General features: G+C 43.8%; 1 protein-coding gene across 5 annotated transcripts in view; it reads left to right on the forward strand.

Annotated features, from left to right (window-relative positions):
- aatkb (apoptosis-associated tyrosine kinase b) overlaps nucleotides 1–26,008 on the forward strand; it is a 303,879-nt gene that overhangs the window by 96,112 nt on the left and 181,759 nt on the right. The window lies entirely within an intron of this gene.

Raw genomic sequence — 26,008 nt, forward strand, 5'->3', positions numbered from 1 at the left:
CACCGGCAATTAAAGCCGGCGGGATCCCACTTAAGGCAATTAATTTGATAGTTCAGGTCATTTGCAGACCTGATTGGGAGGATATTTTAGGAGGGGTGGGATTTTCATCTAAACTGAGAGTGCTTCCCGTACTGGGGGAAATACTCCCGGTTGAAACAGACGTGTTGCGGCCACCAGCCTGTGGGAGCTGCAAAGGTCCATTTGACAGGTTGGGGGGGGGGAGACTCTCACTCATTGCAGGAGGCCACTCTGTCACTTTGGACAAAGTTTGGCCTCCACCACCCTCCTCCTAACACTAAAATTCACCAACTTGGAACCTCAACCCCGGTGTGCAGACACATTTACCTACCTTGCGGACCCTCAAACGTACATCTTCCGGATGGGGGCCGCCATAGCTGCAGTCATGACCTCCTTGGAGGACAAACAGCATCACCAGTCTCGCCAGCCACGCTGTCCACCTCTGACACATGGAGCTCCACAACACAGTGCTGTGACACATCCACCTGCATAGCAGGAGGGAGGGCAACCTGCATAGCAGAAGAGAGAGATGCGTTGCAGAAGGCACTACCCTCGCTACAGGGTCTACAGACCGAGGCTCAGCTTCTTGGACCTCTGTGAGGAGCAGTGCATACGGAGGTTCAGAGTCAGTCGCCAGGTAGTCGCAGACATCCGCAGCTTCCTTAATGATGAGCTGCTCCCGGATGGACCGAGCAGCATCTTCTTACCTGTCGCTGTCAAAGTCACCACTGTCCTCAACTTCTTCACCTCCGGATCTTTCCAGGGTGCCACTGGGGCATCACTGGGGTCTCTCAGTCGTTTGCACACAAGTGTATAAGGCAGGTCACCGACGGCTTGTTCTGCAGGACCTCGCACTATATCAACTTCCCCGTGGATGACCTCAGCCAGACGGAGAGAGCAGTGGGATTCCACGCTGTGGCTGGCTTCCCACGGGCGCAGTGTGTATTCAGTTGCACCCATATAGCAATACGAGCACCTCCACACGAGCCAGGACTGTTCATCAACAGGAAGGGCTATCGCTCCATGAACACTCAGCTCATCTGTGACCACCACAAGAGATTCCTTCATGTGTGCACCAGATACCCTGGCAGCTGCCACGATTCCTTCATCCTCAGGGAGTCCAATGTCCCGCCCCTCTTCCACGCACCCAACACCCTCAAGGGCTGGCTCCTCGGGGACGAGGGATACCCCCTGCACACGTGGCTTACGACCCCTCTGAGGAACCCCACCACCGTGCCACAGCGTCGATATAATGACAGCCACATCGCTACCAGGTCTACAATTGAGCAGGATATAGGGCTGCTCAAGATGCGCTTCAGGTGCCTTTATCGTTGTTGCCCTGCACAACATGGCACAACAGAGAGGGGTGCCGCTGGAGGAGGCCCCATCCACATCTGCCACCCATATTGAGGAGGAGGAGGCCGAGGAGGAGGAGCAACCCATGGGCAGAACAGCTGCTCACCTGGCTGCTTGTGAGGCAAGGGAGTCGCTGATATGTGAACCGTTCTCCTAACATCAGACAATGTGAAGAGTCCATCCTTATCACCTGGACAGAGGAGCAGCCATACCAGCCCCCTCCCCCGCCCCCCCCCACCCCCTCCCCCGCCCCCTGCACAAAACAGTGGTGCAACTACACCTACACCCACTGTAGAGTGACCCAATGGGTGGCATCAAGTGTGCGTGTTCATGGTGAACCTCATGAAAGGAACTTATTGCACAAGCCAGTCAAGAATGGGCAAGACGTGGCAGTAGTGGTGATAATAATAAGATTTATTGTGAATGTGAAAGAAAACAAATATAAATAAAAAACATGACAAATCGTCAAACACCCTTGTGCATCCCCTTTGTGCTCACAAAACCTTTGACTTACGCTTCCTACTACTCCTACATGGTGCTTCCCCTGTGGCTGGAGCAGAGGTAGTGGCAGGTTGCTCTTGTTCATGCCCTGACCGATTAGATGATTTGCGCGGACGCCCTCTGGGCTTTGGTGCCCATGAGGACCCCTCCAAAGACCGCTCCACCTACACCTGTGCAGGGGCAGACTCGGCCACCTGGAGAGGAGGCAGCATTGCGGGTACTGGTTGAAAGGGGGGCAACGGGTGAGACGTGGAAGCACTTTGAGTGGCGTCCCCACTTCCATGTCCCCTTTCGCCATCATCCCTCTCCTGGGCCTTCTGGCATCTCTTCTCCTATCAAGGCAAAACACAGAGAGGCGTGATTGAGTGATGGTTGCATCGTGATCCGCTGCATGCATTGGTGTGGGTGGAGGTGACCATGAGGGAGGTGCATGGGAGGGTGCGAGTGAGACATAGCTATGAGATTGTATGAGGATTGGATTGTGTGGTAGTGTTCGAATGGGAACTGGGGTGGTGAGTAAGTGCAGGCAAGGTGAGGATGATGGCTGAGTGGATGTGAGGAGTGATGCGAGAGCGTTGTGGTGGCAGTGCAGAAGGAGTTGTGTGGTGGTGGAGGTGATGTGGAAGACGGAGTGTGGGAGAATGCGTAAGTATGCTCATTTTGGCTGACCTGGTTAGGTCATTAAAGTGCTTCCTGCACTGAACCCAGGTTCGGGAGATATTACTGCTGCTGCTGACCTCCTCTGCCACCTCGAGCCAGACCTTCTTAGTGGCAGAGGCAGGCCACTTCCTCCCGTCCGCTGGGAAAAATGTTTCCCTCCTCCTCCTGACCCCATTGAGCAGCACCTGGAGTGAGGAGTCAGAGAACCTTGGAGCAGCCTTGCCTCTGGGCTGCTCCATGCTGCCAATTTGGTTGCTTGCTGCAGGAGGAGCTTTGGAGGACTGTCCCTTTAAATAGGGCTCCTCCTGCTGACAGCCTGTGATGCGGGTTCGCAGTGTGCCTGCTGCGCAGGTCTGCAACGGGAAACTCGGAAGCACGTGTAAGTGCCTTCAATTAGGCTGCGATCGCGTGCGGAGCACCCCGATTTCACTGGGCGCTTACCCACGCGCCCAGTCGACCCCCCCGCTGCCAACCCGCCTCCCTCGTAATATCGGGCCCTTGGTATCCAGTTTCAACATAAAGGTCCATTGACTCCATCTCAACAACATGGCTTAACCTAGCCAGTGCAACAGAGGGAGCATAGCAAAATAGAAACAGGAATAGACCATTCAGCCCCATAAGCCATTAAATTAGATCACTGCTAATCTGTACCTCAAATCCATTCACCCTCTCTTGTTCCACATCCTTTGATACCCTTGCATAATAGACATTTATCCATCTCAGTCTTGAACATTTTAATTGTCTGAGCATCCACAGCCTTTTGGGGACGAGTGTCCCAGATTTCCACTACCCTTTGTGTGAAAACATTGTTTCCTGATTTCACTCCTAAATGGACGAGCTCTAATTTTTAAATTATGCCCCATGTTCTGAATTCCCCCTCAACCATCTAAACTGAGGGGAATACAAACCAAGTTTATGCAGCCTATTTTCATAATTTAACCCTTAAAGCCCTGGTGTCATTCTGGTGAATCTGCACTGTACCCGTTCCAAAGCCAATATAGCTTTCCTGAGGTTCAGTGCCCAAACCTGAACACAGTACTACAGATAGGGTCTGACCAAGGCTCTGCTCAACCATAGCATCACTTCCTCACTTTTGAAGAGAACACCCTACTGCCAACAGCGTGTGAGCTCCATTTTGTGCATCAGCCACCTCTAACGTGACCTCTCTAAATTGTGGGTGGTTTTTGCACTTTGAGCTCATGCCCTCTGGAAATTGTTGGGACCACTCAAACCCGTTTTACACAGGGCTCTTGCAACTAGGAGAGAGAGAGAGAGGAGAATTTCATCTAATCACTCTGCACTAGATTGAAACCTAGGTTGCAGAGATGAGGGGGCAGTGTACACAGTCACTGAATCACCCAGTTTCCTATTCTAGAATCATAGAATATTATAGCACAGGAGGAAGAAAGTTGGCCCATCCTGCCTCTGCCAGCTCTCTGAACGAGCTTTCCACTTGGTCCCATTTCCCTGCCCTTTGCCCATACCCTTTTACGTTTTCCTTTTCAAATATTTATCCACTTCCCAATTAAAAGCTGTTATGGATTTTACTTCCACCACTAAATTCTGCTACGGCATCCCATGTCCTAACCACTTTCTGCACAAAAAAAAAAGTGTACCAACCCTAACTTTGTTCTCTTGGTGATGATCTTAAATTTATGTTGTCTAGTTACCGACTCACTGATGAGTGGAAATAGTTTGCCTTATCAAGACTCCTAATGATTTTGAACAACGTTCTCAAATCTCATCTTAACCTTCTGTGTTCTAGTGGAACCAGCTCCAGTTTTCTAGCTTCTAGCTGCCCGATCGACTAACATGTCTTATGTCCTCCTGATGTCACTTATAGCTCCCCTTCCCATGCTCTGATACTGTACCTGATTCCAGATCGTTTGTATACATTGAGACGATCAATGGTTCTAACACTGGCCTCCTTGGATGACACACACATTTCAGCATGAAATATATCCAATAATCGCTGTTTTCAGTCCTTTAATCAACTTCTTATCCATGTTGCCACAATCTCTTTAAAACCATGCATTCTAATTTTATTAACAGGCCTCCTATATGGCACCTTCTCAAACACCTTTTAAAAATCTAAATAAACATCCACTGCAGTTCCTTTATCAATAAACTCTGTTGTTTCCTCAGAAAACTGCATTAAATTTGTCAGACATGCATTGCCCTTTTAAAAATCCATGCCAGCTGTCCTTAATCAACCCGTGTCTTTCTAAACACATTTTATTCTGATTTATTCTGGAAGCTTACCCACTAGCTTAGGCAAGGGTATCAAGTGTTACGGAACCAAGGCAGGTAGATGGAGTTAAGATACAAATCAGCCATGATCTAATTGAATGGCGGAACAGGCTTGAGGGGCTGAATGGCCTACTCCTGTCCCTACGTTCCTAGCGTTTGTTAGGCTGACTGGTCTATAGTTACCTAATTTATCCTTTTCTCCCTTCTTGAACAGAGACATAACATCAACAGCCCCGCAGTCCTCTCTGGAACAACTTCCATATCCAACAATGTTTGACAGATTGTGATCCAAGGCTCCAGTATTTTCTTTCTGTTCTTCCCCAAGCATAGGGCACACACCATCAGCATTCTATTCCTTTAAAGAATGGTTTATTTAGCAGGTTAGCAGTAGAATCAATAAGCTTCCTATACAACATTTTATAATGTTATCAAACGCCTTTCCCAAAATCCATTACGCTAACAAAACAAAGAAAAAAAAAAATCATCCGGATCCTTTGCAAAAGTAGAATACAGTCCTTGTATGAATGACGTGAACCTGAGTTTATGGAGCTTAATCGATCCTGGTATGCTGCGGCAAAACTAATAGAACTGAGTCATAGTTGGCAGTTCTACGTCCAGGATTCACCTTGGACCTAAAAGCCATTTCCTTTTAGGTAATTCTCAGCAGTCTTCCTTGATGAGATTGTAGGATGAAAATACTATTTACAAAACAATCCAACAAGCTGCAGTCTAGCAAATTCAATCGATGGGTCCTTCCAGCCACGTTTAAATTGCATGGAAAATCAAATTGAAAATAATATTTGACACTTCTATTGAGAAAAGGAAATGCATCTTTGTTTTTGCGTTCTAAATGGCAACAAAGAAACCACTGGTGCTGTTAATCAATAGCGTTATTACTCACAGGTGTTGTTAATAGAGACACAGCAGTTGTTAATATTTTAAATGTGAAACTTGCCCGACGTAAAGCTTTGAAAATTTAATCTCCAGTTTATTTCAGAGGCGATAATTTTCATTCACAAATTGGGCGGTAGCGGGACCAAAATCACCGATGGAATAGAAGCGCAGATTTACCGCCTTTCGTCCACCCATTCTGATTCTTTGGGCGATTTAGGGCGGCTAGAGCTCCAACCAGATACGGGCAGGGGCCTCATGAATAAATGCAGATCGCAGTCAGATGGCGTTGTTACCACCCCCAATGCCATTTTGTGTCCCTGCCCGCGTTGTTGCTGATGGTTCATGATCCCGCCCACCAGACATTGGAGGTGGCCATTTTGAGTGTAATTTAAAGGGATGCTTAGTTGCAGTTGAGGGAAATCTGGAAGCAGGTTTGACACTCATTTTTACTGCAGTGGCTTGTGTGTTTTGAGCCTTTGAAGCTTCCATAGTTAATATCCTTGCTGCTGTAGGACCGGCAATGTTAGTAGGCATGGGTTTCCCAAGTCCAAGCTAATCTCAATTAGGTTGGTTTGGTGCAAAGCCAAGCTTTGCTCCTTTATTGATGGTTTGCTGTTAGATACCGGATTTATGCAAGAATTGCAAACAAAAATTGGGACTCAACCAGGTGTTTACTTGGGTTTGGAAATTGTACCAGAAACTTCAGGAGTTAAGACTCTGGATTTTGAGAGGGGAGTGGTGGCTGCTAAAAATGTGCACACCCCAAACACATAGTGTTCAGATTCGGTTTTGAGCCCCACTCTTTGGTTCGTTTACGATCTGAGCTACATTGAGTTGCGAGGCGTTGAGCGTGGTTGGGTGGGGGCTGGGGGTGAGAAAGGAAGGAAGTTTTCTGCTTGTACAGTTTATGGCACCTCTCCTACAAAGGGACATTGGCAGTTGAGTGGAAGCAGACTGTTTGCCCACACCCCCTGTTGCAAGGCAGAGATGAAGGGAAAAATTGCAACAAAAAAAATGGGTGTGTTTGGGGGGTGGGGAGAGGGGTGAGAGAACTCAACTATAGGTTAAAAAAAAGAGCCACCTCAAGGGTGCAATGAAATGTGTCCTTACTGGCTTGTACAATGGTACAGTGCACTGGACCTCTCATGATCACGTTGTCCCCAAGCTAAGGGGACAGACCGCCATTCAGCTTCCAAGACTCCGGCAGTATTGCTTTATAGTTGGCTGCAGGAAATCCACTGGGCGACTCGACCCCCAGCATCTGAATCCAGAGCCCACTGCTGCGCGGCACAGTACGTACCTGCAACAAGAGACTGCATCACTGAGCCAGCAGCTGCCAGTGTGCCAGCAGAATGCAGCAATTAGAAGTGTTATTGCACGACATCATCATAGTTCGAGTTGCACCAAAGCAGAAAAAGATGTGAGGAGAATAAATTGTAGTATGGGCAGTACAAACTGGAGCTCGCAGTTACTGTAATAACCTTGTACAAGTCTCAAAGATTGTCTATCGATTGTCTGTTGTAGAAGACTACTCCAGATTTTTACATTGATCTTGTATAATTAGGGTTTAAATATTCTTACTTGTGGGGTGAGTATTCACTAGCATTGCTACAGTGCAGGAGAAATCTACATTGCATAATTACTTGCTCCATATCCAACAAGCTGAATTGATCCCAGTCGTTTTGTTCATTATCTTGAGTGCTTATTAAAGAAAGTTTAAGACTTGGTTTTCAACTCTCTCGTGTGTTGATGTTAAATTGCAAAACAATTAACAGCGTATTTTAAAATACTTGTACTTGGTTTCTCTTTATTGATATTGATAGATTATGGATGGTCTGCAGTTGTATTTGACTTTATCCGAGATTGTATTCAGATGGTCAGTTTTTAAATGTAACCCCTCCCCCTATGATGTCTAGGCATGTAATATGTCTAATTAAGATGAAAAAATGCAAATGCTATGAAAAATGAAATAAAATGAGATGATGATGGAAATACATACCAGGTCTTGTCAGCATTTGTGAAGTGAAAAGACCAGTTAAATGTTTTGGGCGTAGACCTGGTGCTAACGTTGGATCTGCACCCAAAGCATTAGCCCAGCTTTTCTCTCTTCAGGTGCTGAAGCACCTTTGTGTTTCCAGCATATTCTGTTTTTTTAAAAATTATATGTAATACATCTTTTTCTTTGTTAATTCTGCCTTCTATGTACGTTTTTAAAAAAAATTTCAAGAAGAAAATTAGCCCAAATAGCTGAAGGCAATGCAATTTTCCAGGCTGATGAGATAAGAAAACTGTAAAAAAAAGAGCACTCGTTAAATGTTTATCGATACAGCTTGCCTGAAAGGATGTTAAAAAGGCATCCTTTGAACATCTCTCAAATGTAGTTAAGTAGTTAAGCTTTCAAGTCTTCCATTTAATCTCCATCATATTAGCAGAGATCCTTTTAATTTTTCTTTCTGTCCCTTCATTCTTTAAGGCTGCTCAAGTATGTTTTTAGTCAATGTTGTTTCGCTGCACTCTCCTGTCAGACTGTCGTGCAGTTGACTTAAGAGCTGCCCTCGGGTTTCGAGTTTTGAGCGCACATTTGCCAGATCGAGTGTTTGTCAGTGGATTTAGTGTGACACTGGGCCTGCCTACTTTGTGCGTGTGTGTTTTTTTTTTATTGTTTCACCTCCAGGGACCACCGTGTCAGCGGGTGACAACCGTCTACAGATGTCAGCTGTTGTGCAGCTCGAAAATGCTGATGCTCTTTTGATGATGTTAGTCATTTAAATAGGCAGATTGTGTGTAAATCAAGGTCATTTCTTGAAGGTATTTTGAAAAAATAATCTGGTTTAAAGTAGAATGGAAGTCCAGAGGATGGGTTTTATACACATCAATGGTTCTGCAGCATTTCGTGCAGTGGTGGGTGAATATTTTACATGTTTCTCAGCCTGCAATCACTGAGAAATTGACCTCTAAGATTCTGATGCTGGAGATCATCTTCCATTCCGAGCTGATATAAAATGTGATTCTCTGCATTGATTGATTGATTTGTAATTTTTTCTCTTTTTCATCCTTTTTCTCAACCTCAGATATGGCACACTTCAGCACATCTTTGAGTAGCTGGGATCGTAGAAATTTACAGCACAGAAGGAGGCCATTTGGCCCATCATTTCTGTGCCAGCTGAAAAAGAGCCATCTGGCCTAATCCCACTTTCCAGCTCTTGGTTCGTAGCCTTGTAAGTTGTGGCACTTCAAGTGCATATCCAAGTACTTTTTAAACGTGATGAGGGTTTCTGCCTCTACCACCCTTTCAGGCAGTGAGTTCCAGACTCCCACACCCTCTGGGCGAAAAAAAATCTCCTCAACTCCCCTCTAATCCTTCTACCAATTACTTTAAATCTATGCCCCTGGTTTTTGACCTCTCTGCTAAGGGAAATAGGTTCTCCCTATCCACTCTATCTAGGCCCCTCATAATTTTATACACCTCAATTAAATCTCTCCTCAGCCTCCTCTGCTCCAAAGAAAACAACCCCAGCCTATCCAATCTTTCCTCATAGCTAAAATTCTCCAGTCCTGGCAACATCCTTGTTCTAGCATAACGCCCCTTCTCTTATATTTTATGCCTCGGCTAATAAAGGAAAGTATCCCGTATGCCTTCTTAACCACCTTATCTACCCATCCTGCTACCTTCAGGGATCTGTGGACATGCACTCCAAGGTCCCTCTGTTCCTCTACACTTCTCAGTATCCTCCCATTTATTGTGTATTCCCTTGCCTTGTTTGCCCTCCCTAAATGCATTACCTCACACTTCTCTGGATTGAATTCCATTTGCTACTTTTCTGCCCACCTGACCAGTCCATTGATATCTTCCTGCAGTCTACAGCTTTCTTCCTCACCATCAGCCACACGGCCAACTTTTGTATCATCCACAAACTTTTTAATCATGCCCCCTACATTTAAGTCTAAATCATTGACATATATTACAAAAAGCAAGGGACTTAGTACTGAGCCCTGCGGAACCCTTCTGGAAACAGCCTTCCAGTCAGAAAAACACCCATCGAACATTACCCTTTGCTCCCTGCCACTGAGCCAATTCTAGATCCAACTTGCCACTCTCCATTGGATCCCATGGGCTTTTATTTTTCTGACCAGTCTGCCATGTGGGACCTTGTCAAAAGCCTTGCTAAAATCCATGTAGACTGCATCAAATGCACTACCCTCATTGACCCTCCTTGTTACCTCCTCAAAAAATTCAATCAGGTTGGTCAGACATGATCTTCCCGTAACAAATCCATGCTGATTGTCCTTGATCAATCCGTGCCTTTCTAAATGACGATTAATATTGTCCCTCAGAATTTTTTCCAATAATTTGCCCACCACTGAGTTTAGGCTGACTGGATGAAGGGGCATTTGTTTATTTTGTTTGTTTCTTTCCCCCAAGGTTGCTGCTGATTGCTGCTGAATGAAAAAGGAAAGTATGGCAATACAAGGCTTTAATTACTTCCTTAATTGGATCCTGACACACCTCCGTGGGTGGCTGGAGGGACATATAGCAAAAAAAGGGGAGGGTAGTGCTAACCTTCACTGGTTATTGAAGTGCAAATGGACGACTGTCTCTGCAGGTCATCCTCGACCATTTCAATCAAAGCCTTCCTGGTGAGACACTGCTCCTTTGTCATACCCAAGCAACGGACCCTAATGCGGGGACTCACTGCTCTGGATCCCACCCTCCTCCTCCTCCTCTTGCTCCTGCTTCACTGTCATCTTCTTGATGTGCCCATTAATGGCTGCTACATCCGTACTCTTAGTTGATAAAACTCCTGTACTATTCACTATTCTCCTGCCACATGCAACTTGTCATGGCGGGTAAATGGAGTTGTGGCACAGACCAGCCATGATCTAATTGAGTGGCAGGATGGCCTACTCCCGTTCCTATGTCATCTTAGTTTTCCTCAGTAACTCCAGGTCCTGGTAACTCCAGGTGCTGGAGTTAAATACTCATCTTTCAACTTGCCTCCATTGGTGTGGAATGCTGCACACGTTCCCCCTTTATAAACACGTTCCCCCTTTATAAACACGTTCCCCCTTTATAAACACGTTCCCCCTTTATAAACACGTTCCCCCTTTATAAACACGTTCCCCCTTTATAAACTTGAACAAAGCTTTAATAAGTTACACTGGCTGTTTTTGTAGCTTTTCACAAGTGCTTTTTACTCCAATTTTTAAGCGGTAGGAGTGCTCAGAGTAGCTCAGAACATAGATAATTAGTTTCTTGCCATTCCCCCCACCAACGTCCCACCACTCTTAACTCATATATCTGCTTCTTTGCTAAGATTTATCAGCACAGTAACATTGGCTTCAGTTCAGTAGTGTGTACCAACCTTTGTGGTTTCATATGTTTGTTAGCTTCATCAAATATACCAATCAAATACTAATTTAATAACCCTAAAGTATCTTTTTAAAAATTTCTCAAATATATCATGTTCCCGTCTTTATAGTAGTGTTGATTTTTTTTTTAATTGCTGTAATCCGACCATCCTCTGAAAAGTTGTTGTGGTTTATAGTTAATAAGTTAGAACCCATTTTATATGTGGCTAAAAATCATATTGCAATCTCAATCGGAAATGCTTCATAGTTTAGTGAAAAACTTTATTGATGAAATATTAGTTGGTTCAGTAATCTATCTGATAAAACTCTGGTGTGTAATAATGTCACTAAACACTTAGCACATGACCATTGATGGCAGTGCAGTGTTTATGATATAACGACCTCAAGTGTGTATTTTCCACATGCTGTTTAAACCTGTTGTCATGGATTAGCGTAACATCACTATCAGGGTGTTGACCGGAGTAAATTAAGCCAATTATTTTGTGCAATAAACCTTTGTACTTTTGAAGTAGAGTTAGCACTTTCCAGTCTGTCATTCTGGTATTTTGTTAGATTTATCTCATATGTTTTCAGTAAAGTATGAGTCACATATCTGATTTTAACTTTTGACGGTGACAAAAATCGGGGGCAGCAAATCGGCCGTCAGTTACACACCCCACTGAAGTCAACGGAAAGGGAAATCGGGCGGGGCGTGTGATGGGTGGGGCATGTGGTGGGCGGGGCGTGTGACGGACAGGGCGTGTGACGGACAAGGCGTGTGACGGACAGGGCGTGTGACGGACAAGGCGTGTGACGGACAAGGCGTGTGACGGGCAGGGCGTGTGACGGACAGGGCGTGTGACGGGCAGGGCGTGTGACGGACAGGGCGTGTGACGGGCAGGGCGTGTGACGGGCAGGGCGTGTGACGGACAGGGCGTGTGACGGACAGGGCGTGTGACGGGCAGGGCGTGTGACGGGCAGGGCGTGTGATGGGCAGGGCGTGTGATGGACAGCCGATCCACCACCGCCCGTTCCCGCTACATCGGAAGTTAAAATCAGCCCTAATTGTTTCTACAGTTCCAGAAAGTCCCTTGGCTGTCACTATGATGTAATCCTGATGCGTTTTAGATTGTGTAATCGATGTACAATTTCAAACCAACAACTATAGGGGAAAAATTGCTCAGTTACATGTAGGAATATTATAAATGCATTCAAAATGAACATGTTAGTAATGTTGTTACACATAGCTTGCAGAGCAATTCTTCCTCCGATGTGATCGCACTATGTTAATTTAAAAAGAAAATAATCAATTGATTTGATCAGTGCTCATGGGCAAAAATGTTAAAAACTTATGCTTCTCCCTTCCTGGGACTGTCTCTGCTTGTTTCTCACTCTTTAAATCTTTGCGTCCATTGCTCTGCTGTTCTCACACTTTTTCTGTCTATTGCAAAAAAATTTTAGCTCTAATATTTCTTATAATATTGTTACTGCCTTCAGGTCCCAGTGCACGTTATTAAAATGTAGACTTTATTTAAAAGCTGTCACTTCTATAAATTTTGCAGCGACACCAGCACTGAGGCTTCACTCTCTGTTCACGTTGTAACCGTCTCTGGGCATTGGCATCTCAACTTGCAGCCTATGGCTGGGAGATGACCGGAGCAACAAAATCTAGGGCTTGGGAGGCAGGAGTGGAGGCGGCAAAGTCTGTGGCTGGGAGGTGTGATGCTTACACCTGGAGTGAGGAGTCGATAGAGGCAAACTTTAAGTACGTGCTGTGAGGGAGCTGGCTGGCTGGCTACATAGTGAGGCCCGGGCTGGGAGGTGAGGGGTGTTGGAGATCGAGTCCTGGTAATCTCATGGATGATAATGCATTGACAGCCATGTGGTTTCAACAGACCAGTGAGCTACCGAGCAGGACCGATAAAGGACAATCAACTCCATATATCGGTTGAAATTACAGACTGTGTACTTTTCTAAACTAATTAATTGGCACCTACAAAAAAGCATTCCAGAAAGTGAAATTCCAGGACATAGCGTGCCATAATTTGGGTGCTGACTCTCTGTATGGCTTCAAAAGGGAGCTGGACCAGTTCCTGAGATCGCATCATATAGAAGGTAAGTGGCTTTATAGATGATACTTGATCCATGTGATCTCCTGGACTGGTTTTGATTGCCTGAGGGCCGGGGGGGGGGGGGGGTGGCGGGGGGGCGGGGGTCAGGGGTCAGAGAGGAATTTCCCGGTGTATTTTTTCCCATATTGCTCCTGGGTTTTTTCTCTTTTTTTTGCCTTTCCCAGGAGATCACATGGCTGTGAGGGGGCGGGGGGGAGGGGTGCGGAGTGTTTAGTCACAATACTCCAGCCATCATGGTGTGGGGCAGGCTTCATGGACCAGTTGCCCACCAATTTCATATGTTTGTAAATTTTTTAAGTTAAAGTAATGCACGTCAGAATTGTAACACTAATGTTTCTGAGATGTTAGTTTTCAGTCAGTGCTTAAAGTAATGTGCATGGTGCATCCATTTTCTTTGGCTCTGCAAGGAGCACTGTGAAGCAAAGGCTGGATTCTTTGTACCATACGCATCTCGTTTGCCTAACGGTAATGCTACTATTCGTTGCCTGGAGGCTGGGCTTGCTAATTTAATACCAAACTGAAACAATAACAACATTACAATACCCAGATTCAGAGTCCAAACATTTTGATTGGTAACAAAATTCTCAGCTGCAAGAATTACAGTTGGCATGCGTCTCAATGAAGATTTTCTAGCAACAGCACTTTTATTAACTTTTAATGGCTTAATTTTTAATGTGGAAGTGATCCTGGTGGTAAACAAACGAGAAAGGAACAGCTGATCCTAAGCGGACCAGATTTTCCTCTCCACTCCCCCATAACTGCTGGCTTTTGTTCCTTCCTGCGCTGCACTAGAGGTGACTCATGTCCCATTTGGTGCTGCCCTCCTTCACATACTGACTCCTTGCTTGGCTGCCTGATTACGATATCCAAGACTGAAAGTGAAAATATCAAAACCGACAAAAATCCTCATGACTCCATGATAACTGTCGATACCTCTGCACTTGCAATAATGAAAACTGCAAGTCAATATTTTAGTATTTAATCTTTCTCAATGATCTATCAAGTGCATGCAGTAGGTCAGATTCTAGTTTTAGTTTTGAGGTAGACCCCTTCGTATTACTAATTGCATTGGTTCTAGGATCAATGAAGTTCATTAAGTGTTCTGTGGACTGGAAGAAAGATTTACCAATACCATGTCAGAATATTTCTCAATTTGTGCATTAGTCTGTATGCATTAATATTGAATTGCTGCTGCTATCTGTAATAAGACAATTTAATCACTGATTATCTACCAAAGAAAATTTTGCATGTGGTTAACAATTTCTTTTTTAATGAGAGGTGGAGTAGCAGGTCCTCTTGTGCTGCTAATTTGGTTTTCGGTGCTGAGATCAGATTGCACCTGCACTTCCCTGGCTATCTCCAGTCTGATCCTGTATTCCAAGGAGCTCATGACCAGATGCAATAGGATCACTGCATTTGTCACTCCAGCTGATCTAGAAATGGAGTAGACGTAGGTGGGATCCACCTCAGTGAACATCTGAGGAATGAAGGCACAGTAAATTACATTTTAAAATACTAAAACATGCTTCCTGTGTATTGGAGCCTCAAATTGTGTTGTGCAATTTTAGTAACACATTTGTCCTGACCACCATTTTATTTAGGCTGTTGAACAATTTATAATGCGCCTTTCACGACCTCACAATGTACCAAAACGCTTTCCAGCAATTACTTTTGAAGTGTAGTCACTGTTGCAATGTAGGGAACCCGGCAGCCAATTCGCACACAGCAAGATCCCTCAAACAGCAATGGGATAATGACCAAATAGTCAGTTTTAACTGATGTTGGTTGAGGGATAAATATTGGCCAAGACAGTAGGGAGAGCTCCCCTGCTCTTCTTCGAATAGTGCCATGGGATCTTTTACTTTCACCTGAGAGGGCAGACGGGGCCTCGGTTTTAAAAACTCAACCGAAAGACGACAGCTCCGACAGTGCAGCACTCCCTCAGTACTGCACTGAAATGTCAGTTTAGATTACGTGCACAAGCCTCTGGATTGGGACTTGAACCCACAACCTTCGACTACAGAGGCGAGAGTGCCACCCACTGAGCCAGGGCTGACACCTAATGGATAACGGAGTTTCATTTGAATACATTAACTGCTTGTTTTCACTACCAAATTATTACAATTGGCCTGGACACCTCATCTTCTCAGGGATTTTTTGGGTAAGCTTAGTTCCTGAAGCCACCAACCGTATAAAACCAAGCCAGAGTGCTGTTGATTTGTGAGTCAGTCTTAATATTTAAATTTTAAAGAAAAAATGTGTGTATGATTGATGTTTGTGACATCAGAACATTGCACTCTCCTCTCTCGACTAATTTGGAAGCTTGTCCTGACATTTGAAAAGATGACATTGCCCCTTTAACAAGTTATGCATTTCACCTTCCAGATGGCTGTGCTATAAATAAGATGGATGTTTTAAATTTGCCATGTTGCCAGCCAAGATTAATGTTATCATGTTCAGCTTATTTTAATATTATTTACAGTGATAAGTTACTAACATTTAATTGCATGTGTATTTTTGGAGCCAACCCATTTTTGTCAACACAATGCCTTTTTTAAAGTTTAAGTATTTGTTGCATAAAGGGCTTATTACAGGTCACTGTTTATGGTCTCCAGCCTTGTATTTAGTACAATTCCTATTGTCTGGATTATGCGCCAGGGAAATTTTGTTGCACCCAGAGCAGTTATTAATACCTAGAATGCAGTCACTATAATCTCTTGTCAGGAACATTACAGGAGATTTCGGCTTGAATATTCCAATGTCCAGTGGGCTAGGGGACAACTGACGAATGTCCCTCCCCATGGAAGCTGCAGAAATCATCCTCTTTCACATGAGTCATTTCCTCATTATTCTGGATGGTAAACTCGGTGCTGAGATGCACTGTCCTTAAAGGACACATCATTCGGGATATGTGCCTCTACTCCAGGCTGGCAGGGTACCACAAGTTCCATGTTAGGGGAAAGTAGGGAGGCAGAACGTTTCAGTGTGCTGGTATCAGGGTAGATTTTCTGAATTTTTTATGCTCCTGATGTAAAGCTTTGTGATGGGGAGTGTGAATTTGTAAAATTTACCCTAATAGAATCTGTACAATAATCATGTCGAATATCTTTCTGACTGATGCTGAGTGGAATGCTACAATCCATCAGTTCATGTACCTCAAGTTAAAGATATTGGTGGAAATGACTTGAGAAATTCCAGATGATGTGGGATCAAAAAGTTGATTTGTGATTTGGGTATAAATTTTGCCTCTGCGCATAAGGTAGAAGAAAAATTCTTACATAATTGTCATTGATTTCAATAGTTTAGTGAAATAATTTCTCTCGCGCTTTACCGAAGATAATACAGCGTAAATTCAGCGAAGCTGCGTTCCCAGCAGGAAGCCACACTCAACGATTGGAGATGGGGCCGCAACACTGTGGGGCTGAGTCTCTGATCACTGCTTCCTTCAAGCTCAGCTCCCTGCTATAAGTGTGGGGGGATTGGTGAATTTATACACGTGTCCCTATTTTTGTTTGAAATAACATGTTATTATAAATAGTAAACTGGTAACAAAGCAGGTAAGAACCATAGTACGGTATTGTAAAGAAATTGTTTCAATTGAAAATTTCAGAACTGAGATCAATAGATTTTTGTTGGGCAAAGGGTATTAAGGATTACGGAACCAAGGTGGAGTTAAGATACAGGTCAGCCATGATCTAATTGAATGGGGGAACAGGCTCGAGAGGCTCAGAGGCTTACTCCTGTTCCTATATTTCATTAAAGAAATAATGGAACTTGTGAAAGTTCAGATTTTGATCAGCAACCAGTTACACTATTAACGTTGTGTTGAAATCCATAATATTGCTACATTAGAATCATAGAAGGTTACAGCACAGAAGGAGGCCATTCAGCCCATCGAGTCTGCGCCGGTTCTATGCATGAGCAATCCAGCTAGTCCCACTGCCCTGCTCTATCCCCGTAGCCCTGCACATTTTTTCGTTTCAAGTACTTATCCAGTTCCCTTTTGAAGGCCATGATTGAATCTGCCTCCACCACCCCCTCGGGCAGTGTATTCCAGATCCTAACCACTCGCTGTGGAAAAAAATTTTTCTTCATATCACCTTTGGTTCTTTTGCCAATCACCTTAAATCTATGTCCTCTGGTTCTTGACCCTTCTGCCAATGGGAACAGTTTCTCTCTATCTACTCTGTCTAGACCCTCCATGATTTTGAACACCTCTATCAAATCTCCTCTCAACCTTCTCTGTTCCAAGGAGAACAATCCCAGCTTCTCCAGTCTGTCCCCGCAATTTAAGTCCCTCATTCCTGGAATCATTCTAATAAATCTCCTCTGCACCCTCTCTAAGGCCTTCACAGCCTTCCTAAAGTGCGGTGCCCAGAACTGGACACAATATTCCAGCTGTGGCCAAACCAGTGTTTTATAAAGGTTCACCATAACTTCCATGTTTTTGTACTCCATGCCTCTATTTGTAAGGCCCAGGACCCCGTTTGCTTTTTTAACCACTTTCTCAACCAGCCCTGCCATCTTCAATGATTTATGCACATACACCCCCCGATCCCTCTGTACTTCCACCCCTTTTAGAATTGTGCCCTCTAGTTTATATTGCCTCTCCTCATTTTTCCTACCAAAATGCATCACCTTGCATTTCTCCACGTTAAATTTCATCTGCCACGTGTCTGCCCATGCCACCAGCCTGTCTACATCCTCTTGAAGTCTATCACTATCCTCCTTCACTGTTCACTACCCTTCCAAGTTTTGTGTCGTCTGCAAATTTTGAAGTTGTGCCCTGTACACCCAAGTCCAAGTCATTAATATATATCAAGAAAAGTAGTGGTCCTAGTACCGACCCCTGGGGAACACCACTGTACACCTCCCTCCCGTCCGAAAAACAACCGCTCACCATTACTCTCTGTTTCCTGTCACTTAGCCAATTCTGTATCCATGTTGCTGTTGCCCCCTTTATTCCATGGGCCGCAATCTTAATAGCAAGCCTATCATGTGGCACTTTATCAAATGCTTTTTGAAAATCCATATACACCACATTAACTGCATTGCCCTCATCTACCCTCTCTGTTACCTCATCAATAAACTCTATCAAGTTGGTTAAACACGATTTGCCTTTTGCGATTGAGATTGCTTTGTATACTTTTATCTGTTCACTGTCATTGCAGAGCAAATAAGCATTCTGTGATAAACATACTTAAATCCAGGCTGGATAATGTTAATAGAATTGTATGTAACGGAAAAGTCTTGCGGAAGTGAAGTTAAAATAGAATTGTCTATTTCAAAAGAGCAGTGAAGGGTACATAAAAACAGAAAATGCTGGAGAAGCTCAGCAAGTGAGGCAGCATCTGTGGAGAAAGAAACAGTTAACTGGAACATCTTCCAGTTCTGACGAAAGGACTTCAACCTGAAACATTAACTCTGTTTCTTTCTCCACAGATGCTGCCTGACTTGCTGAGCTTCTCCAGCATCTTCTGTTTTTATTTCAGATTTCCAGCATCCGCAGTATTTTGCTTTTGAGTAAAGTGTACATGCTGAGATGTTGATAAATGTATCTTTACTGGTGTATTATAATACTCTTCATGACTAACTGCACAGTAAAGCAAGTTGAGAGATGAACTGTGTCTCAAAATGCTTGTGTTGCTGATGTTGAATGAACAATAACTCAGAAGATTTATTTAACACCCAATAATAAGTCTCCATGTCTGAGAATGTAGATTTGATTTGTCTCCTGTGTTTTTGGTACCGAGTAGACCCAAGAATTCCTGAGTTTGTTTTTAGCCAAATATCATGCAGATTCAGTTAATCAAAATTATGATCTTGAAAATAACCAAGGATTCTAAGTGTGGTCATGAATCCTGTACGAACTCCATTCTATAAATAGGTCCCCCTTGTCCTCGCCTCGAATTTGTCAGATCATCTTCCATTACTTCCAATGCTATACCATCACCGTGCACATCTTCCCCCTCCCCTAACCCCAACAGTGTTCTGCAGTGACTGTTCCCCACCACTTGCTCTCCTTCCCATGCAAGCGCAGAAGATGCAACACCTGTCCATACACCTCCCCCGACATAGAATCTGAGAAGGATTACAGCACGGAAGGAGGCCATTCGTCCGTGCCGGCTCTCTGCAAGAACAACCCAGCTAGTCCCACTTCCCCGCCCTATCCCTGTAGGCCTGCAAATATTTTCCCTTCAAGTACTTATCCAATTCCCTTTTGAAAACCACGATTGAATCTGCCTCCACCACCCCCTGAGGCAGTGCATTCCAGATCCTAACCACTCATTGTGTAAAAAGTTTTTTCTCATGTTGCCTTTAGTTCTTTTGCCAATCACCTCAAATCTATGTCCTCTGGCTTTTGACCCTTCTGCCAATGGGAACAGTTTCTATCTATCTACTCTGTCCAGACACTTCATGATTTTTAATACCTCTATCAAATCTCCTCTCAACTTTCTCTGCTCTCACAACCCAAGCTTCTCCAGTCTATCCACATAACTAAAGTCCCTCATCCCTGAAATCATTCTAGTAAATCTATTCTGCACCCTCTCTAAGGCCTTCACATCCTTCCTAAAGTACGGTGCCCAGAACTGGACACAATACTCCAGTTGTGGCCAAACCAGTGTTTTATAAACGTTCATCATAATCTCCTTGCTTTTGTACTCTATGCCTCTATTCATAAAGCCCAGGATCCCATTTGCTTTCTTAACCGCTTTCTCAACCTGCCCAGTCACCTTCAACGATTTGTGCACATATTCCCCCAGATCTCTCTGTTCCTGCACCTCTTTTAGAATTGTACCCATTAGTTTATATTGCCTTTCCTCGTTCTTCCTACCGAAATATATTACTTCACACTTTTCTGTGTTGAATTTCATCTGCCACATGTCCGCCCATTCCACCAGCCTGTCTATGTCTTCTTGAAGTCTATCACTATCCTCTTCACTGTTCATTACTACTCCAAATGTTGTGTCATCTGCAAATTTTGAAATTGTGCGCTGTGCACCCAAGTCCAAATAATTAATATATATCAAAAAAAGCAATGGTCCTAGTACCGACCCCTGGGGAACATCACTGTATACCTCCCTCCAGTCTGAAAAACAACCGTTCACCACTATTCTCTGTTTCCTATTACTTAGCCAATTTCGTATCCATGCTGCCACTGCCCCCTTTATTCCATGGGCTTCAACTTTGATGACAAGCCTATTATGCGGCACTTTACCAAACGCTGGAAGTCCATATACACCACATCAACCGCATTGCCCTCATCGGCCCTCTCTGTTACCTCATCAAAAAACTCTATCAAGTTGGTTAAACACGATTTGCCTTTAACAAATCCATGCTGGCTTTCCTTTATTAATCCACACTTGTCCAAGTGACTGTTAATTTTGTCCCGGATTATCATTTCTAAAAGTTTCCTCACTATCGAGGTTAAACTGACTAGCCTGTAGTTGCTGACTTCATCCTTACACCGTTTTTTGAACAAGGGTGTAACATTTGCAATTCTCCAGTCCTCTGACACCATCCCCGCATCTAAGGATGATTAGAAGATTGTGGCCAGTACCTCTGCAATTTCCACCCTTACTTCCCTCAGCAACCTAGGATGCATCCCATCTGGACCAGGTGACTTATCTACTTTAAGTACAGCCAGCCTTCCTAGTACCTCCTCTTTATCAATTTTTAGCCCATCCAGTATCTCAACTACTGTGATTTTGGCAGCATCTTCTTCCTTGGTAAAGACAGATGCAAAGTATTCATTTAGTACCTCAGCCATGCCCTCTGCCTCCAAGCGTAGATCTCCTTTTTGGTCCCTAATCAGTCCCACCCCTCCTCTTACTACCCGTTTACTGTTTACATGCCTATAGAAGACTTTTGGATTCCCTTTTATGTTTGCCGCCAGTCTATTCTCATACTCTCTTTCCCCCTCTTATTTTCTTTCTCGCCTCCCCTCTGAACTTTCTATATTCAACCTGGTTCTCACTTGTATTATCAATCTGACATCTGTCGTATGCCCCTTTTTTTGTGCTTCATCTTATGTTCTACCTATTTTTTCATCCAGGGAGCTCCGGTTTTAGTTGCCCTAACTTGCTCCCTCATGGTACTGTATCTAGACTGTACCTGAACCATCTCCTCTTTAGGGCCGCCCATTGTTCAATTACAGTTTTACCTGCCAATCTTTGATTCCAATTTACCCGGGCCAGATCCATTCTCAACCCATTAAAATTGGCCCTCCTCCAATTGAGTACTTTTACTTTAGAATGGCCCTTGTCCTTTTCCATAACTAATCTAAACGTTATGATACTATGATCACTGTTCCCTAAATGTTCCCCCACTGACACTCCACTTCACCCACCTCATTTCCCAGGACCAGATCCAGCAATGCCTCCTTCCTCATTGGGTTGGAAATGTACTAGTCAAGAAAGTTCTCCTGAACACAGTTCAAAAATTCTTCCCCCTCTTTGCCCCATCACTCCTTCTGCGTGAGACAGCAATTTACTTCCTCCAACAATTGCTTTGCTGAACATCTCTGTTCTGTTCGTTATCTTTGCATCATGCGACTACCAGGATGGTAGAAGGCGAACTGGATGGATCTTGGTCTTTTTTCATCTAGCAATTCTTATGTTCCTATACTATTTGCTTCTGACTAAGTGGTGGTCATCTTTCAAAATATTCTTGTTTGTTAACAGGAATATTGTTCTCATATAATTCTCATTTATGCTTTGACTCAGCAGCTGAGGAAAGCTGCCATGGGTTCCTCATTAATGACTTCAGTGAGCAAAAATGGGCTTTTTCTTCAGTTTTTGCTAATACTCATTAATCCGTTCTTGGAGGGTTCAGAACCCTCTGAGCAGTACTGAATGTGTCTGAATAGTCCCTCCGTGCTTTCTGCCAACATTGGGCCACTTTTTACTCAGCCTACTTCTTCGCTAAAGTTAGCAAAGTCAGGATGTTGGCCTCTTCGTTTATTCATAGCGATTTAAAATCTGTGTTCCTTATATTTCTTTTAGTTTACTTGCTGATTTGCAAGTAGTTTTGCGCCCTGTTGAACTGGCCCAGCTTGTCTGTGGCCCTGCCAGTCTCTGCGACAAATTTCCAATGTTGGCTGCTCGGCTTCCTATTTCTTGCACCGCTTGCCTGCCAGAGCCGCCATGCATCTGTGACTGCCATACTGCCAGGTTGTGTGCACTACCGTCCTGCTATGCACAGAAAGAGAGAGAGAGAGATAGAGGATATGTACAAAGGAAACTGATTTCTTGTTATCTCTCCTGTCCATTGACATCTCTCCATGGCACACACCATCCACTATCAACATAAAGCCAAAGAGACCTGCTGCCAGGCATCTGCTGATGAAAACCTGCAAAGATGCACGAAAGCAGCACCGGAGTGACTCCTCCACAGATTTGTTAGATTTTCTTTACCCAGCGAGTGGTTAGAATGTGGAACTTAGAATCTTAGAAATTTACGGCACAGAAGGAAGCCATTGGGTCCATTGTGTCTGCGCCGGCCGACAGAGAGCTATCCAGCCTAATCCCACTTTCCAGCACTTGGTCTGTAGCCCTGTAGGTTACGGCAATTCAAGTGCATATCCAAATACTTTTAATTGAGTTGAGGGTTTCTGCCTCTACCACTCTTTCAGGCAGTGAGTTCCAGACCCCCACCACCCTCTGGGTGAAAAGATTTCTCCTCAGCTCCCCTCTAATCCTTCTACCAATTACTTTAAATCTATGCCCCCTGGTTATTGACCTCTCTGCTAAGGGAAATAGGTCCTTCCTATCCACTCTATCTAGGCCCCTCATAATTTTATACACCTCAATTAAATCTCCCCTCAGCCTCCTCTGCTCCAAAGAAAACAACCCCAGCCAATCTTTCTTCATAGCTAAAGTTCTCCAGTCCTGGCAACATCCTTGTAAATCTCCTCTGTACCCTCTCTAGTGCAATCACATCTTTCCTCTAATGTGATGACCAGAACTGTACGCAATTCTTGCTACCACATGGAGTGGTTGAGGCGAATAGCATAGATGCATTTAAGGGGAAGATAGATAAGTACATGAGGGATAAAGGAATAAAAGAATATGTTGATAGGGTGAGATGAAGTAAGGTGGGAGGAGGCTCATGTGGCGCATTAACACTGGCAAAGACCTGTTGGGCCGAATGGCCTGTTTCTGTGCTGTAAATTCTACTAATTTTCTTTCCCCAAGCTTTTTCTCCATTCAGCCTTTCCCTTAAGAACATGGCTGTGTACAAATGGCACCGTTTGTAACACTGAGTGTAGAGCTGGGCCCCAGCATGATGTGACACAGTGCTTTGGTATTTTAAACTGCTACAGCAGTGCACTGCCATTTAACTTTTTATTTTAACTGTGTGTGAAGTTCAAGATTAATTTACACAATCGGTGATGATGTCATTGCTTCACCAACTGTGGCAGTGCGTACTCCTCCGACTGATACATTCCAGCAGCAAAGGACCATTGTTGCAGAGGCAGCACTTCCTAAGTAGTTGTGTTCGAAGATGAGGCACTTTCCTAGACAATGGTGTTGCAAAAGTGTCTCAACCCCTTTTTTAATAGATGCGACATGCAGCTTGTCGTTTTAAGCAAACTTGTTCTAGGTTACAAGCCCTGTCCGTTTGTTTGCTGTAGGTTGTGTACCATTTTCTCCAAATTGATGTACTAGTGTGTACTTACCACGTAGGTGCAGTACATGGGTTTCCAAAGGCTTTATTCAGTTTACACGGATAGTACGCCATCTCCTTGAACTGAGCTGCAGCTCCAAGTAGCTTGACGGATCAAACAGCCTAGAGGCAGATTGTTAACCAGGAATTCATTGCAGTTTGCTGCTGAAGGGAATTTGTATCATCAGTACCAAGTTAGCAAGTCTTAAATGGGACTGGAGATTAGAAGACATCTTTTCCTCTGTATAGTCGTGGATATGAGGCAAAAGCAGTTAATAATGAACTGATTAACGCCTTTAAAAAAAAGAACTGGATAAATGTTTGGTTCAGATTAAGATTGAAGATTATCGGGATAAGGATGGACACAGATCAAAGAGTTTATGGAATAAAAGGGTTCCAGTGTTGCAGGGGTGATGGATGGAGTCATTTGTGGAATGAAACGGGTCAGAGTTGAATAGCGTGGCTTCTAAGATTGAATTAATATCCTGGAGTTTGGCATGATTGACTTTGAAGGTCAGGGAGAAATTTTACCTACTGTGTACTGCTGTAGTATATGAGCAATGGTCCCTATCAACCCATTTAAAAACCATACAATTTATTGTTGTATTTGTGGTATAAATAGAACATTTATAGCCAAGGAACAGCTTACATGATATAAACTATTTGAGGCAGAGACCTCTATGATCTGGGTCTGACATCACTCAATGGGGTTATTCAGTAGACATAGTTGTATGTCCATCTATGAAGAGCATTAACCTCAAGCTCTTACCAGATTTTAAAGCCTGCTTCATTCTCTGTGCAGTTTGATTTAATACACTGTGGTTCATCGGTGTGTGATGGTGTACAGAAGCAATATTCGAATCAAAGGTTTATTGTGCTCACAACTAACTCTTAATTCCTTTCTGACCTCTAAGGGCCAATTCCGTGTTCCCAATGGGAGCAGCATTCCGAGGGTCAGAATTATGGGAGATCACGGCTGTGCGGTCTATGATTTCCCATCCATTGATTTTAATGGGTTGAAGACTGCGGGCTGCACACCTGTGATATGCTCCCTGCAAGCACTGCCCCCTGATGGGAGTGTGGAATTGGCCCTCTGCTGTCTGATTTCTTTTCATCTCCTTAACAAATGAATAAACTCAAATCCAATTATCCAGAGACTGCTGTGTACATAAACTGCAACCATTAAGTACATTACTGTAAAAAAAAAATCTATATAACTGTGAAAATATGTTTGTGATGAAATAATAGTACTTGTACCTTGGATTATGAAAGGACATGGTAAAAGGAATACAACATCTGAAATTTTATTTCTGGGTTTCTGGTTATGATACAAGGAAAGATATCATTAAAAAAAATTATTTGAAATCAAGAAGACAAAAATGTTTTCCAAATTCAGCATGTAAGGGGGTCTAGTTTCCCCTGGTCATGCACTGATTATCACAGTTACATAATCTGCCATGCACCATTAAGCATTAAATGGACTATCAATTGTGTTAAAATAGTACACAAAAGAGTTTTATATCAATCAGCTGCTAGAGAAAGTTAAACCCCCGAGGAGTTCTAGATCCTGGCTAGGTAGTTGGGAGAAGCACTGAGCAGGGTTAGAGGCTTCCCTGCAGGAAAGAAGGGAAGACTGGCTGGCAGGTTCCCCTGTTTCCTCTTGCATAATTTCTAGTAAACACATCATGAATGGAAATCAGCAGAGGCTTGCAAGCAGATCCCATAGGCAGCTTCTCTTCAATGGCGAATAGTATATGGTAGGAAATTATATGGTCCAGGCAGCAAGGGTTAATTAAAAAGTTACAAGTGTGAAAATTTGTTCGATTATTCCCGGCCATGCCTAAATGCTAGTCCTTAACTGCACATGCGCCATCTGTGCAGCAGAAGATAATTAAGCTTCTATCTTGTCTAAATATGGCATAAAATTGCCAAACTTGCCTCTGAAATATAAGTCCATACACATGGTCCATTTGTTTCCTTATGTATGTTATGCTTTTCTCTGCTGTTCTTAGAATGAGCTTCATTTGTTGTAATTGCAGGAGAATCGTTGCAGATATACAATGGCTAGTGCGATGTTGATAACCTGCATTTACGCTTGACTTGATGTGGGAGATCAAATAAAACTGAAGCATTATGTAACAGGAACTTGATGGCGATTACAGCTGGGAGATTCCTCTCTG

The sequence above is a fragment of the Heptranchias perlo genome, chromosome 23 (genome assembly GCF_035084215.1).
Source record: "Heptranchias perlo isolate sHepPer1 chromosome 23, sHepPer1.hap1, whole genome shotgun sequence".
NCBI classification, from domain to species: domain Eukaryota; kingdom Metazoa; phylum Chordata; class Chondrichthyes; order Hexanchiformes; family Hexanchidae; genus Heptranchias; species Heptranchias perlo.